The sequence below is a fragment of the Silene latifolia genome, chromosome 9, assembly GCF_048544455.1.
Source record: "Silene latifolia isolate original U9 population chromosome 9, ASM4854445v1, whole genome shotgun sequence".
NCBI classification, from domain to species: Eukaryota; Viridiplantae; Streptophyta; class Magnoliopsida; order Caryophyllales; family Caryophyllaceae; genus Silene; species Silene latifolia.
In genome coordinates this window covers 73,988,582-74,004,889 of record NC_133534.1, presented here as the reverse complement: position 1 = coordinate 74,004,889, position 16,308 = coordinate 73,988,582, and positions in this window count along the sequence as shown.

The window sequence follows — 16,308 nt, the reverse complement described above, 5'->3', positions numbered from 1 at the left end:
GTATGGAAAGATGTGAAAATCCAGAAACGAAAATTGAGGAATCAGCAAAAATGGAAATAATTTCTGCAGAACCCAATTCAGAATTTTTGCAGACAATAGAATCTGTTATTCACCAAAAAATGGTACATAAAAATTAATCTAAAAATTAAAAATCATTTTGAAAATAATTTAATTGCTCTTGTAGACAGCGGAGCTGATTTAAATGTTATTCAAGAAGGATTAATACCAACTATATATTTTGAAAAAACCTCTCATACTCTTTCTCATGCAGGAGGAGATAAATTAAATATTGAATTCAAAATCCCTAAAGCCTACATTTGTGTGGATAAAAAATGTATTCCTTCATCTTTTCTATTAGTAAAAGATAAATTAACTACTCCAGTTATACTAGGAACTCCTTTTATTAATCAACTTTATCCCATAATTCATGTGGATAATGAGAAAATTATTGCTACTTACAAAAAAGACCCTATTACTTTTAAATTTATTACAAAGCCTATTACTAAGATTTTACATCAAGTATATGATCATTTAATAAACAAAGAAAAACAATTAAATTTTCTAAAACAAGAAGTTACAATGTTAACTCTTGATGAAAAATTACAAAATCCTAAATTACAAGGTAAAATCACTTTGATAAACAATACTTTTGCTGCTACAATATGTGAAGATCATCCCTCTGCATTTTGGGATAGAAAAAAGCATGTTGTAACTCTTCCTTATGAAGCGGACTTTGATGAGAAAAATATTCCGACTAAGGCCAGACCCTGTCAAATGAATTCGGAGTATTTAGCTTTGTGTCAAAAAGAAATAGCTTCTTTATTGGACAAAAAATTAATCACTGCCTCTAAATCACCATGGTCGTGTACGGCTTTTTATGTTAATAAACATACAGAGCAAGAAAGGGGTGTCCCTAGACTTGTTATTAATTATAAACCTTTAAACAAGGTATTAAAATGGATTAGATATCCTATACCCAATAAAAAAGATTTATTAGACAGATTATATGACTCTGTTATATTTTCCAAATTTGATTTAAAATCTGCATATTGGCAAATACAAATACATCCTGATGACAGGTATAAAACAGCTTTTAATGTTCCATTTGGATAATATGAATGGAATGTCATGCCATTTGGCTTAAAAAAATGCTCCTTCTGAATTCCAGAAGATTATGAATGAAATTTTTAATGATTATGTGGATTTTATTATTGTATATATTGATGACATATTAGTCTTTTCTAAAACTATTGAAATGCATTTTAAGCATTTAGATATTTTTCAAAAAATTATCATTCGAAATGGGTTAGTAATTTCTAAACCGAAAATGATGCTCTTCCAAACCAAGGTAAGATTTCTTGGCCATAATATAGAAAAAGGAAGTATAATTCCTATTAACTGAAGTATTGAATTTTGATCAAAGTTCCGGATGAGATACTAGATAAAACTCAACTACAAAGATTTCTAGGAAGTCTTAATTATATATCTCCCTATTATAAAAATATTCTTTGAAGATACTGACTATCTTATATGACATGATTAAAAAAGAATGCAAATCCTTGGAGAGGACCATACTAATTTGTTAGAAAAATTAAAACTAAGATTATATCTTTACCTTGTTTATCCTTAGCTAACCCCCATTGGGAAAAAAATTGTAGAAACAGATGCCTCAGAAAAGGGGTATGGTGGTATATTAAAACAAGTAGAACCAACTACTCAAAAAGAGCTACTTATTCGATTTTATTCAGGAAAATGGAATAAGACTCAAAGTAATTATGCTACTATAGCTAAAGAGGTATTAGCTATTGTTAAATGTATTTTGAAATTTCAAGATGACCTATATAATAAACCTTTTACAGTAAAAACTGATTCTAAAGCAGCAAAATATATGTTTACAAAAGACTTTAAGCATGATGTGTCAAAACAAATGTTTTCAAGATGGCAATCTCATTTGGCACCTTTTGATTTTCAAATTATTTATAAAAAAGGTGAAGATAATCACCTTCCTGATTTTTTAACTAGAGAATATTTATGATCTGCATTACATATCAGTATTATTTACAAAGAGTAAGACGTAATAGAATGATAAGATACTCTTATTGCAACTTAAGGGGAAGATCTAATTTTAAGCAATCCTTAAGGAAAAGACTTTCAGCTTATTATTTAGACTGTAAATACACCAGTTTAGAATTATATCGTTTACAAAGTGATGAATGCATTGAAGGATTTATATATAACTAAAATTGTCATATGCTCTTAATTAAGTGTGTTTTTCTTGCAGCAATATCTCAGATGGAAATATCCTCTTATAGAGGAAGAGGAAGAGGATGAGGAACCTCTTTTCGAGGACGAGGACAAGGGCCTAATATCCTTGTTCAATATGGAAGTAAAAAATTGGTTGCCATGGAGACTAATAAGTTAGAAGTTGAGAAAAGGAAACCGGATATACCCGGGAGTCCATATTCATATTCATCAGTACAAGCTACTGTTAAAAAAGAAGATGATATGATCCTTAATGAAAAGGAAGAAAGAGTTATACTCTTTCTCAATGAATCTGACAAAAAATGGGAAAATAATCCCTGCTATCTTCATAAAAGATATCTTGGTAAACTGGGTTATACTCAGGAAACATATAAGTACAGACTCTTCTATGAAGAAATTCTTAAAAATAATGATTGCACTATTAGACACTTCTATACAAGTGAAACTCCTGAGAGTTATAAATTCTCAAAAATTATTATTGGGAAAATACATCCCATAAACGAATGGGGTATATCTCCTTTTGAAGAAAAACCAATTACAGTAAATAGAGTTTATATGAAATATAATTATTGGGATTATATCCAATCCTTTGATAAGGTACTCTTATATGAGAATGGATTTCAATTCCATACGTGATTTATAAAAATTAATGTGGATAATATGGATATCCCCTCTTGGTTTATTAAATGGTGGAATTTTTATGGTACTACTTCAAAAATTCTTCCAGAACTCTTTAAAGAGTATTTTATAAAATGGCAAGGGCTTAAGCCTACTGTGCAGGATTATATTCCTGAGGATTTAAGATTTTTTATGGAATTTTCAATCCCATGGATATGGGGAGCTGTTCCAATAACGGGTTATACCCAAGGATTATTTTGTCTTAAAAATAGATCTTATTCAAAATTCTGGAAAAAAAATGATGGAGGCAGATGAAAATGGTGAAATTCAATCCATCTATACTATTAATCTATTAAAAAGTAAGATAAACTCTTACTTAGAATATAAAGAACAGGCTGATAAAAAGCAAAGAGGAAAAGAAATTGATGTTGTTGTCAACCTATGGGCTGAAGATTCCCTTGATGTTGAGGACATGAGTGAAGATGAAATTAAACAGGTTTATCAAAAAGCCTTATTAAAAACACTTAAGAAAAAAAGAGATGAGGAAGCTTCAACTTCAGATATGTCCATGGCTTCACTCCATAGCCAAACCTCTTACAGCAACCTGATGCAAGATGCTCAGGACCCAGACGATGATATTCCACTTTGAAATGATGATAGGAAAGCAGCCGAGTGGATTAAAAATTCAAACAAAGCAGTCTAGAAGGACAGGTGTATAGGACAGATGTCCAACACTGTTTGCAATAATTATTACTTTTATCTTTTAAAAAGATACTTTTGTAAAAAGCTTTAATAATGCTGTCGGATATGATGTAAGTGCTTACGCACTTTTGTTTGTCTTTTCTTTTCCCCTCTGCCTATATAAAGAGGGCTTGTAACATAGTTGGAGGCATTAGGTTTTCTAGCAAGCCTTCTCTGCCTTCTCTCTAAATCTGTCTTGTAAAAACTTTCTCTAAAATCAAATAAATAAATCTTCTGCTGAGCACAACCTTGTGACTGCAAGTATTTTCTTTTTATCTTTATTTTCTTTTTAAATTTTTGTTTAAACCTTATAGGATGAGCCTAACAGGCTAAATCCTTTATGTTGAACTATGACTAACTAAAGGAATTAATTTTTTTATCCTTCCTGGTAATAATACTCTTGGTGATGATGATACTTAAAATAACGATACTCTTCATACTCTTTTAAGATCTGGCTGATAGTTTAAACTCATGTTAATTACTAGTTACTGTAAACTCTTGGGTCCGTTCTGTCTGCCCGCTTGGCCATGGATTGGGGTTTAGGGTGTTTTGAAGTGGACATAGAGTTTACCATAATTAGTATTTTTCCTTCTGTTTAGTAAAAATCTACCTATCGGGTTGGATGAACAGTGTATGAACAGTGTTGTTGTGGCTTGATCACCGTCCCCTTGTATATATATATATATATATATATATATATATATATATATATATATATATATATATATATCTTTGATACTTGTAATGGTTTGCTAAATGTTATAAGAACGTTGAACAAAGCTTGCTGGTTATATCAAGACAAAGATTAGACTAATACAAGTTTTAATGATTACTCAAGTTTTGAAGCTCAAGATGAAGATCTTATATTCAAGATACAAGATGATCGACTACTGAAATATCCAGGAAGATTAGATAGTATAGGTCGTCATTTGGTAATGGTATCTTTAGATGTGATTTTTGTGGAGTAAATTTCTAGTTGTTTTATTTATAACTTTACTAAGCAAGATCTAAAGTTATAGCTCTTTGCACTATAACTTTGGATGACATGTGAAGAACTTTGTTTTTAAAGAGCTAAAATATTTCAAAATGGTTTTATATTTTTGAAGTAGTTATTTTGATTATATCTTATGACTTTTATGGTGAATAATTAGTTATTATTCTATTGATAAGTAATACAACTTATGAGTTGTTATGCTATCTAAGATTTATACTATTATTCATGGTAAATCCTAAAAAGAGCCCACCTAGGGTTTCGTGCCGCCTAGGGTTGCGTTGAAGAGGACGGATATCTTAGCCATGATTCACTTCTCGTTTCCTTATTGTGCAAGTTAGGGTTTAGCTTATCTTATTTGATGATAATATATTAAAGATTCCATATTTCTTTAATCATCTAAAAAGATATATTTTCCATAAAAATGTAAAATATATCTTGATATAATTATTAAAGAAAGATTTCATATCTTCTTTATTAAGATATTCTTCCATAAAAGATAAGATAAAATCTTAAGAAGAATTCTTTCTTCTTTCACACGACACACGGCTCTAGGGTTTCGAAATTCTAAACCGTAGCTTCCGTCTTCTATAAATACTACTTTCGTTCTTTTAATTAAAGAGAGACTTTTCACGCAAAATTGTTTTTTAGCATATCACGAAAATAAATTAAAATTCTTTTAATTGCAAACGCCTTTAAAACTCCTTACTTTATTTATTATTTTGAAAAGTTAAGTTCTTCATTTGTCAATTACATTTATTGATATCGTTATTGGACAATAATGCTTAGAATTTTTTCTTATTCATTCACTTGTGTGAACATCGAAATAACATTCAAACACTTTCTTGTTAACGTAAAATAGATAGATTGAGTATTTAAAGGTACTCATTTGAGTTACAACTAAAGTTAGTTGTACGAGTGGGTTAGTAATTTTGTAATCCGTAGAAAGGCACAAAATTATTAATCGAGATTAGTGGACGTAGGTTTCGACCTGTGAAACTAAACCACTTCAAAAATCCGCTTGTCCTTGCATCTTTTACATATTTCGTTTTACTTTTCATTTCATATACAATCAAGTTAGTTGAATTTAATCAATAAATTCATACTAATTGATATTTACACGCTTCATACGGACATAATAAAAAAAGTGGGCTTATTTACTTATACTCAATTCACCCCCTCCCCCCCTCCTTGAGTATTTCGGATCGATACTCTTCAATTGGTATCAGAGCCTCGTGCTCTTGATTGCCAAACCACAAAGAGGCTGATCCATCTATCTCTTTTTATTTTATTTACTTTTTATTCCGCTGCCTTACACGTGTGAAATGGATTCCAAGTATCTAAAGTGTCCCGTCTTTGATTGGAAGAATTATGGACTTTGGAAAACATGATGACACAGTACATAAAAGGACATGATTGGGAGTGCTGGAAGATCATACAAAACGGACCGAATAAAATTTTGGTCGGATCTACTGAAGGCACTACCTATGAGAAAAAGGAATAAGACTATGTGGAGACTGATTACAAGAAAGTTGAGAAAAACTCGAAAGCTATAAGCTTGTTGCAAAACGGCATGACGTCAAATGAATTCGATCGTTTTTCTTCTTGTACCTCGGCCAAGGAAACATGGGATGGTCTTGAATTGGCTTATGAGAGAAGAAAATTCGTTAGGAAATATCGTATTGACTTGCTTATTCAAAAATATGAGCTCGTTACAATGGAGCCAGACGAATCTCTTGATAGCATGTCTACACGATTTTCAAGCATTATAAATGAGTTAAAAAAATCTTAGTTGGAAGTTTGAATCTGAGGACATTTCTAGAAAAGTACTTAGGAGTCTGACCAAAAAATGGCGTTCTAAGGTCACAGCAATGGAGGAATCAAGAGATATTACCCCCTTGTCGTATCAAGAGCCTATTGGAGCACTCATGGCTCATGAGCTTGTTCTTGATAACGATGATGACGAGCCAAGTAAAAATAATAGCATGGTTCTGTAAGCGTCGACAAATGGAAAGGTTGACTCTTATATTGAGGATGAAACGGTCTTGTTTGCTAAACGATTCAGAAAGAAGATTTTTAGAAACAAGCAAGTAAAATCGTCATACAATAGTAATAAATCCTTCAATAAGAAAGCAACTGAGTCAAAAAATTCGTTCATCAATAGAGGATGCTTCAAATGTGGAGAGTCTGATCATATGATCAAGGACTGTCCCACATGGGAGAAAATTAAAGACAAGACTAAGCGTGTAAAGATCAAAAGGAGTTCAAACAAGTAATGATGGCATCGTGTTGGGGAGACCTCGACACAGAAGATGACGAAGCGTCTGAAGATGAAGAGGTTGCTAATCTTTGTCTAAGCAACGTTAGTCTTGACCTAATTTCTAAAAGCGATGATGATAGCACGAGTTCGAAATCAGAATGTTGTTTCCTAGGAGAATCTGACTCAGACGATGAAGAAGAAGAGGTAAGTTATCTTGAACTTAAGAACAAGTTAAAAACCTGCCTAAGAATGCTTTAATCGAATATTTTGAGCAAAATCTTGATAAGTGTCACGAACAAGATCTGGAATTGAAATATTTGAAAGAACAAATTCTAGATATTGCTGAGGAGAATCATCTTCTAAAAGCTAAAGCCAAGAAGCTTAAATCTAGAGTTATACTTAATATAGCTACAACATCAGATTCGACAGATGTTGAGAAAAAGGTTCTTGAGTCTAAAGTTATAGCTAATGATGTTATAACCTTAGAATTGAGAAAATTCAAAGAGCTTCTTAAATCTGAAGCTACAGCTAGAGAAGCTACAATATCAGATCAAAAGAAGGAAATTGATTCTCTAAATCAGCAATTGAAAGAATCTAAATCTCTATTATCCGATACTAATAAATTACATTCGGAAATGGTACGAGTTCTTAATAAAAGATTCCAGGACTTCCGTGACAACTATAAAGAGAATAACCCTCTAAAGACGTAGAACTAAATCATTCCAAATATTTAAAAGAAATTCAATCTTTAAAGGATTTGCTCTTACATGCTAGAAAGTTTTATGATAAGTGGGAAGGAAGCACGAAAGTCCTAAATTTTCTAACTGAGCAATCAGACAACAACATGAAAATGAGTTTAGGACATGATTGTTATGGTCATAGAGACCACTCTAAATGCAAATCAACTCCTTCCGAACAAGATTTCAGGACGAGAAAATATGTTAATTTACCTGAATACTTGATTTGAAATTATTGTGGTCATACGGGACATATTCGAGACAACAGTGTTAAACGCGTGCAAGATTTACGCAAAGGTATTCAATTTGTTAAAGCGTCTGACACGGTAGTTGAAGAGAATGATATTTCCATGAATGAACCAAACTTGAATGAAGAAAGAAATAATAAATTTCGTTGGTTCTATGATATGAGTTTTGACTATAAGAAAAAGACCAATGAATCTAGACAACCACAAAAGCCTAAAGAGTCTTATAAGACTAAGGCTCCCCCTAAATAACCTGAAAAGCAACCACGTGAAACACCTAGAGCTCACCCTAAGATTAGGACACCTCCAAGACAAACCCATTCGTCTATCAAACGAAAAACCATTAGACAAGTTTGGGTTAGAAAAGATCTAATCTTAAGGGTAACTAACATTAAATGACCCAACCTTAGTTGGGTACCTAAAAACTATATCTAATCTCTTTGCAGGTTGTGGTGAAAGAAAATAATCTATGGTACCTTGATAGTGGTTGTTCAAGGCATATGACTGGAGATGTAAACCTGTTTTTTTCACTTGAACCATTTGATAGAGGTAAGGTTACTTTTAGAGATAATAAGAAAGGTAAGGTTGTTGGTATTGGTAAAGTTGGTATTTCTACCTCTCATGCAATTAGTGATTTATATCTTATTAGAGGACTCAAGCATAATTTACTTAGTATCTCTCAATTATGTGACAAGGGAAATAAAGTCGTTTTTCACTCAAATACTTGTCGTATAATAATCGAAGGAACAAGTGTTGTTATTCTTGAAGATCATCATAAAAGGAATGTCTATATGATCGATTTGAATGCAATTCCTACTAACTCGTTTACATGCATGAAAGCTACTTTAAATGATCCATGTTTGTGGCATAAGAGGTTTGCTCACATTAGCTCGACAATAATGAATAAACTCAAGAAATGGGATTTGGTTGAAGGGTTGCCATCAATCAAATTTGATCAAGAGACGATATGTGACTCATGTTCTCGTTGCAAAAAAGTGATATCGTCATTCAAACCTAAGAGAGTGGTAAGAACCAAAGAACCACTGGAACTAGTACATATGGATCTAGTTGGCCCAATGAAGGTTAAAAGTAGAGGCGGATCCAGGTATGTTTTTGTTGGAGTAGTGTCCTCCACAATAAGTGCGTTTACATATTAAATCTCGTTAAAGGAATATCAGGGATTTATTTATTTAATTTGTCAGCTGGTCATCGTTAATCGGTAATGATTGGTTGACTAGAGTTTGACATTACTGTCGTGTGACGGCGGTGATCAGCTGATCCCTTTTAGGTCACACCTATAGGATGAGGCCCAAAAAGAATGAATTAATTGTTTGTATAAGATAAAAGATAATTAATTCCTTGTATTATTTGACTTTTAATTAGTCGCGTAAATGTATTATTTTATGACGGGTTATGAACTCGGGACAAGGAGATTTGTTATTTAATTATGTGATATTTAAATAATAAATTTATAAATTTGAATTTATTAGTTAATTGTTAATTAATAAATTTTATACGATATGTGTTTATGTTTTGAGGTGGAATTAATTAGCTATTTAATTTTACAAGAGGTTGTAAAATTAGCTAAGTGGGATAATATTGACACATTGTATGTTGAGAAAATGGTCTTATGATTACTTAATGGTTAAGTAGTCATTGGTAGTTAATTTGTATTATTTAAGTGTTAAATAAATAAATTAATATTTAATTATGTAAGATAATTAAACATAAGACTTATAAGCAGTTGTGGGGCAAATATCGGAAATCGAAATGGACCCGGAGGGGAGCATTTGGACAGTTTTTTATACACTACTAATACACTCATTGTGAGTGGAAAAGGTAGGCATTTCCCACTATCTTTTGTATGTAAATTGTTTAAATTTTCATGCTTATAAATACCCAATTCCTTCCCTCATTTCTAAGGTTGAAAATTTGAAGAAAAATTGGTCTTTATATGCTTGTTGTGGATGGTTCATATACACCATCAATAGACCATATTTTTCTTCTTATTTTGTTCATCCTTTTATATTAAAACACATATAAAAGTAAACTATTAATATTATCAAAGTAATAATATAATTAGTACATCAAATATACATATACTCAAATAATATCTAGTCCAAATTATTTGTAGTAATATATTTGGGTTGAATCTTGGGTGCCACCTTAGGAGATTACCTATTTTGGTAATTAAGGTGTTGGAGAATCATCTTTATTGTATAAGCTCAAGAACAACATCAAGGAAGGAGTCCTTGAGTTGTGCCCATATTTTACCATCAACAATGTAAGGACATTTTGTCTTAAGATGGTTTTATATCATCTCTTTAATATTTTTCTTTGCATGCATGTAGATTTAGACCACAAAATATTAACTTGTAATTTTGATATCATAAGATGAGTATTAATGTGGTCTAAATAACTAACAAGTGATATCAGAGCATTGTTACATACTTGCATGTTGTCTTAAGACGATTTTAGTAATTTATGAGATAAATTAATAAAATTGATATTATGTTACTAAAATTAGTTTTATCACATAATATGGTCTTGCATGTATATAATCTAGTCTTAGATTGATATGAGACGAAAATTTGATTTTTGTTATATTTTTCCACTTTTTATAACTTAAAATGGCATAAAATTGAGTAAAAATGCATTAAAATTAATTAAGAGTTAATTAAATTGGGTTGCATGTTAATTTTATGCATATTTATTTAGAAATAACCACATGCAAGTTCTATTTATGAGATAAGTAGATACTTTAAGTTAATGTGATTAATTTAGATAGTTTATTGATTTTTATTTGATAAAAATTGGTAAATAATGGTTATTTTGCAAATAAATATTGATTTAATTTTTGGGCTCGAAATATTTGAATTTTTAGCTCCTGAAATTTTTTCCAAAATGTACAAAATTTTAATTTTAAGTTATTTCAATTTTTATGGTTTGAATTAGAATTAAATCGTAAAAATTATCGTTTTACCGATTAAATTATAAATTCATTTTAAATAAATTTTAAAACCAAGAATTTTCACTTGCATGTCATTTTTGGTGTAATACCAGAATTTTCAGGGCCTTCAAATTTAATTTTCCATAAATTTTATAATTAAATGGAATTTGTTTTTCATAATAATTGTGAATTACGATGTCTTTTTGTCATAATTTGTGTTTTAATCCCATATAAATTCAAGATAATTAGTGAGAATAATTATTTTGATATTAGACCTGATTAGTATCATTAGCATATATTAAAAGTATTTTAAGAATTGATTATGAATTTTTATTGGTAAAAATTCCGTCAAAACAAGCTCAATTGATCGTTGTTGGTAAGTTAGACGATTTGGCATGCCATTTTTCATAATGCATTTTATTATTCATTTAGATGAATGGTTTTTAGCATTATAATTATGTAATTTTCTTAATATGGCCATAGGTAGAAGTTGGTATTTCCCGTAATGTAAGGGAATATCGACTTGTTTTGTAATTAATTCTAGGGACCAAGGAGTTGGTTTCCAAAGTGTAATAATTTTAGATAATTAAATTAACTAGGTCGCCATATTAGGACTTGTTTGTTTAATTAATGCCAAATCGTCACTACATGTTTTTTATTTTGTTGTTATCAATTTAATTGTCTAGCATTCACCAATTTTGTTCACTTAAAAGTGATAGACAATAAAATTGATAAAATCTCTCACATTTGTTTAAATTTGAGATTAATCCTTACCAAATAATAGCACCTATGAATCCCTTCTTCATTAGAGGTAGGTTCGGATCACCGAGTTACACTCTTTTTACGTTGAGTAAGTAGGGTAATAAAAGTTATTACGCGTGAAAATTGGTTGGACTCAACGGGATAAATATGGGTTGAATTGGTCCACCGTGCCCATATATATTTCTGGGGCTAAAAGATAGATTTTAAGAAAATCCGTCATCCAAGAGTTCTAGTAGTAGAATCAGTCAAAATCTTGACTCACCAAATTTATATAAATATGGGTTGAATCAGTCCACCGTGCTCGTGTTTATATAAAATTGGATATTGAAATCGTTTATATAATTCAGTGGGAGATCATTATATAAATAGGAACTTGTTAAAAAAGGTTTCACAAGTTAAAATATTTAAGACGATAAATGTTAATCTTTCCTTTCATTTCCTTTGTATTAATCACGATGGCTTCGACTAGTCAAACTGTCACTATAGCTAGAGATTCATGGCTACGTTCATTGATGGACAAATATGTTTCAAAAGCCAACGGTAGTAATTTTAAAGATTGGGAACAACAACTAAAATTAGCTGTTGCAGGTGATGGCAAATTACGCTACCTTGTCGATCCTTCTCCCCCTTCGCCTAGTACTAGGGCCACTGCCGATGTAAGGGAGGCTTTTTCAAATTATCAAAAAGAATCCACTGCAATTAAAAATGTTTTAATTTTTTCAATGGATCATGATTTACAAAGGCAATGTGTCAAGTTTCGTGATGCACATGAAGTATTCTCAAGGCATTCAACTATGTTTTCTCAAGCCCCGAGAATAATTCAATATGACACCGCTGTTCGTTTCTTTGAGGCTAACCTCAAAGATGGTCAACCTGTAAGTTCACACGTACTTAAAATGATTGAGTACGTGAAAACTTTAGAGGGGTTGGGATGTAAGATCCCCGACGAACTAGTGGTGGACCGAGTGCTCCACTCTCTCTCACGTCAAAGGGTTTACCCAATTTAGGGTAAATTATAATATGATGAATATGAGAAAGAGTTTACATGAGCTCAATTCTCTGCTTGTGCAAGGAGAGAAGGACATGGGATTGAGTGGGAGTACAAGGAAAGATGTGCTTGCAATTAACGTGAAGGGGAAGAAGCAGTTTAAGAGGAACGCAGGTAAGAAGCCCGTTCAGGTGGAGGGCAAAAGTAATGCGATTGCGAATTGCTCTACCAAGCATAAACCTATAGAGGGTAATCCTCTTAAAGATACATATAATTACTGTAATAACAAGGGACATTGGAGGCGTAATTGTACGAAATACCTGGATGACATTAAAGCTAGCATTGTGAAGCCAACATGTAATTTCGCAACCGAATCTTTTATGATAGACAAAATTATGCTTCAAATACAACTTGGGTATTAGATACTGGTTGTGGTTCTCACTCGTGCAATCATTTTTAGGGCCTAAAAAGCATAAGAAAGCAAAACAAGGGTGATGTTGATCTCCGAATGGGTAACGGGTCTAAGGTAGCCGCCGTCTCAGTAGGAACTTATGTACTTAGTTTAGCTTCGGGGTTACAGTTGTATCTTAATAATTGTTATTTTGTACCAACATTGTCTAGAAATATAATATCAGTATCTGTTTTAGACACAGAAGGTTTTTCCTTTGTAATTAAAGACAAGTGTTGTATTTTTTCCCTTAATGGGATTGTATATAGCCAAGCTATTTCAATCAATGGTATTTATATTCTAGACACTAGTAACAATGTTTATTATTTAGATAATAAAAGACTCAAAACTGGTGATACTGATCTATCTTATTTATGGCATTGTCGTTTAGGACATATCAACGAGAAGCGCATTAAAAGACTAGTGTTGACTGGTATAATTAAACATTTTGATTTCAAATCATTTGGTACATGCGAATCTTGTCTTCTTGGTAAGATGACTCGTTCACCTTTTCTAGGAAAAGGATCTCGAGCTAGTGAGTTGTTGGGTTTAATACAAACCGATGTGTGTGGTCCAATGACAGTCACTACTAGAGGTAATTATGACTATTTCATTACTTTTACCGATGACATGACTAGATATGGGTATGTCTACTTAATGAGGTATAAAAGTGAAGCTTTTGATAAGTTCAAAGAGTTTCTGAATGAAGTAGAAAACCAATTAAATAATAAGATTAAAACATTACGATCAGATCGTGGTGGGGAATATTTAAGCAATGACTTTAAAGATCACCTTAAATACTACGGTATTGTATCTCAGTTAACTCTTCCTGGCACACCACAATTAAATGGTGTGGCTGAAAGGAGGAATCGAACTTTATTAGATATGGTCCGATCGATGATGAGTCAAACTGAGTTACCTAAGTCATTTTGGGGTTTTGCCCTTTTATCTGCTGTACGCTCACTTAATAAAAGTTCCACTAAAGAAACTGAAAAAACTCCATATGAGATATAGAAAGGGAAAGTCCCGAATCTGCGATACATGAAAGTATGGGGTTGTGATGCTTATGTCAAGAGCAAGTCTGACGATAAGCTTGCACCTCGTTCTGAAAAATGTATTTTTGTAGGCTACCTTAAGGGAACTTGTTGATATTACTTCTACAATAGTAGTGAGAACAAAGTGTTTGTGGCTCGTGAAGCTGTCTTTCTAGAAAAGAGAGTTTATTTCTAGAAGACAGAGTGGGAGAAAATTTGAACTTGATGAAGTTCAAGATCCACAAACTGATGTGACAATACAGGAAGCTGTTCCTTCTACGTCTTAATCGGTTATTCTTCCTTTTGAACCTAGGAGGTCAGACAGGGTTAGTCACCAGCCCGATAGATACCTTGGTGTTATTGAGGAAGATGGTGACTATGAGGTTTTACTTTTGGAAAGTGATGAACCCAAAACATACAAAGCAGCTATTACGAGTTCTGACTCTAAGCTATGGCTCGATGCCATGCAATCCGAAATGGATTCCATGTATGATAATCAGGTATGGGACCTGGTTGACTTACCTAAAGATGTTCGACCTCTTCAGTGTAATTGGATATTCAAGATTAAAATCGGCATGGATGGACATAAGGATGTCTACAAAGCTAGATTGGTGGCAAAATGTTTCACCCAGGTTCATGGTTTACACTATGATGAAACTTTTGCACCAGTTGTTATGCTTAGATCTGTTCGGATAATGTTAGCGATTGCTGTATTTCATGATTATGAGATATGGCAAATGGATGTCAAAACCGCTTTCCTGAACAGGTTTCTGGAAGAGGAAGTGTTCATGACACAACCTGAGGGTTTTGTGGATCCTAAAAATCCTAACAAAGTATGCAAACTTAAGAGATCCATTTATGGTCTTAAGCAAGCGTCAAGGAGTTGGAATCATCGTTTTGATCATGTTATTAAACAGAATGTTTTTTTCTCGAAGTGTTAAGGAACCATGTTTATACATGAAGTTTAGTGGGAGTAAAGTTGTTTTCTTACTTCTTTATGTGGACGACATACTCCCTCCGTCCCGGTCAATTGTTATCTATTTTCATTTTTGGGTGTATCATTCATTTGTTATCTATTTCCACTTTAGTAAGCTTTACATAAGTGGACAAGTGGGTGTGTTATGTGGGTAAGTGTAGATGTGAGAAAACACCTTAGTTTATTATTATTTTTCTCCACTTTTTATCATTTCCTTGGTCTTCGTGCCGAAATGAATAGATAACAAATGACCGAGACGGAGGGAGTATTACTCATTGGGAATGACGTAGATATGCTTGCTTCTGTCAAGATGTGGTTAGGAAATCACTTCCAAATGAAAGATTTGGGAGAGGCTCAACGCATCTTGGGTATCCGGATCTATAGGGATATATCCAAAAGGATATTAGCATTGAGTCAAGAAGCCTATATCGATAAGATTCTTGGCCGATTCAATATGAAAAATTCCAAGAGAGGTTTTCTACCTATGGGCAGTAGGATCACTGTGAGTAAGTCACAGTGTTCTACTGAGCCTAAGGATATTGAACGCATGAAATCGATTCCCTATGCTTCCGTTGTTGGATCGATCATGTATGCTATGATGTGTTCTCGTCCTGACATCTCGTATGCTTTGAGTATGACGAGTCGTTTTCAGAAAACTTCGGGTGAGAGTCACTGGATAGCCGTCAAGAATATTCTAAAGTACTTGAGAAGGACTAAAGATTCATTCTTAGTGTTTGAAGGAGAATCTGAATTACGTATAAGAGGTTATACGGATGCCAGTTTCCAAACCGATAGGGATGATTTGAAATCCCAGGCTGGTTTTGTCTTTTTGTTGAACGGAGGGGCGGTTTGCTTTAGAAGTGTCAAAGAGTCCGTGACTGCTGATTCTACAACGGAAGCTGAGTACATTGCAGCCTCTGAAGCTGCAAAGGAAGCTGTTTGGATTAGGCAATTCTTAGAGGGACTGAAAGTATTTTCGGCCGCCGAGGATCCTATCACTTTGTATTGTGATAACAGTGGGGCTATTTTTCAAGCAAAAGAGCCCAAGTCTAGTAACAAGTCTAGACACGTACTTAGGAAATTTCATGTAATTAGAGATTTAATCGAAAGGAAAGAAATTACAGTTTGTAAGGTTGGGACAGCTGACAACATCGCTTATCCTTTAACTAAGCCTTTATCTCAAGCTAAACATGATAGTCATGTAGTTTCGACGGGGTTGAAACGAATGCCAGAACTGTTGTAAGTTATATGATATGTAATAATCAAAATATTGTATTTATTATTTCATATATGATA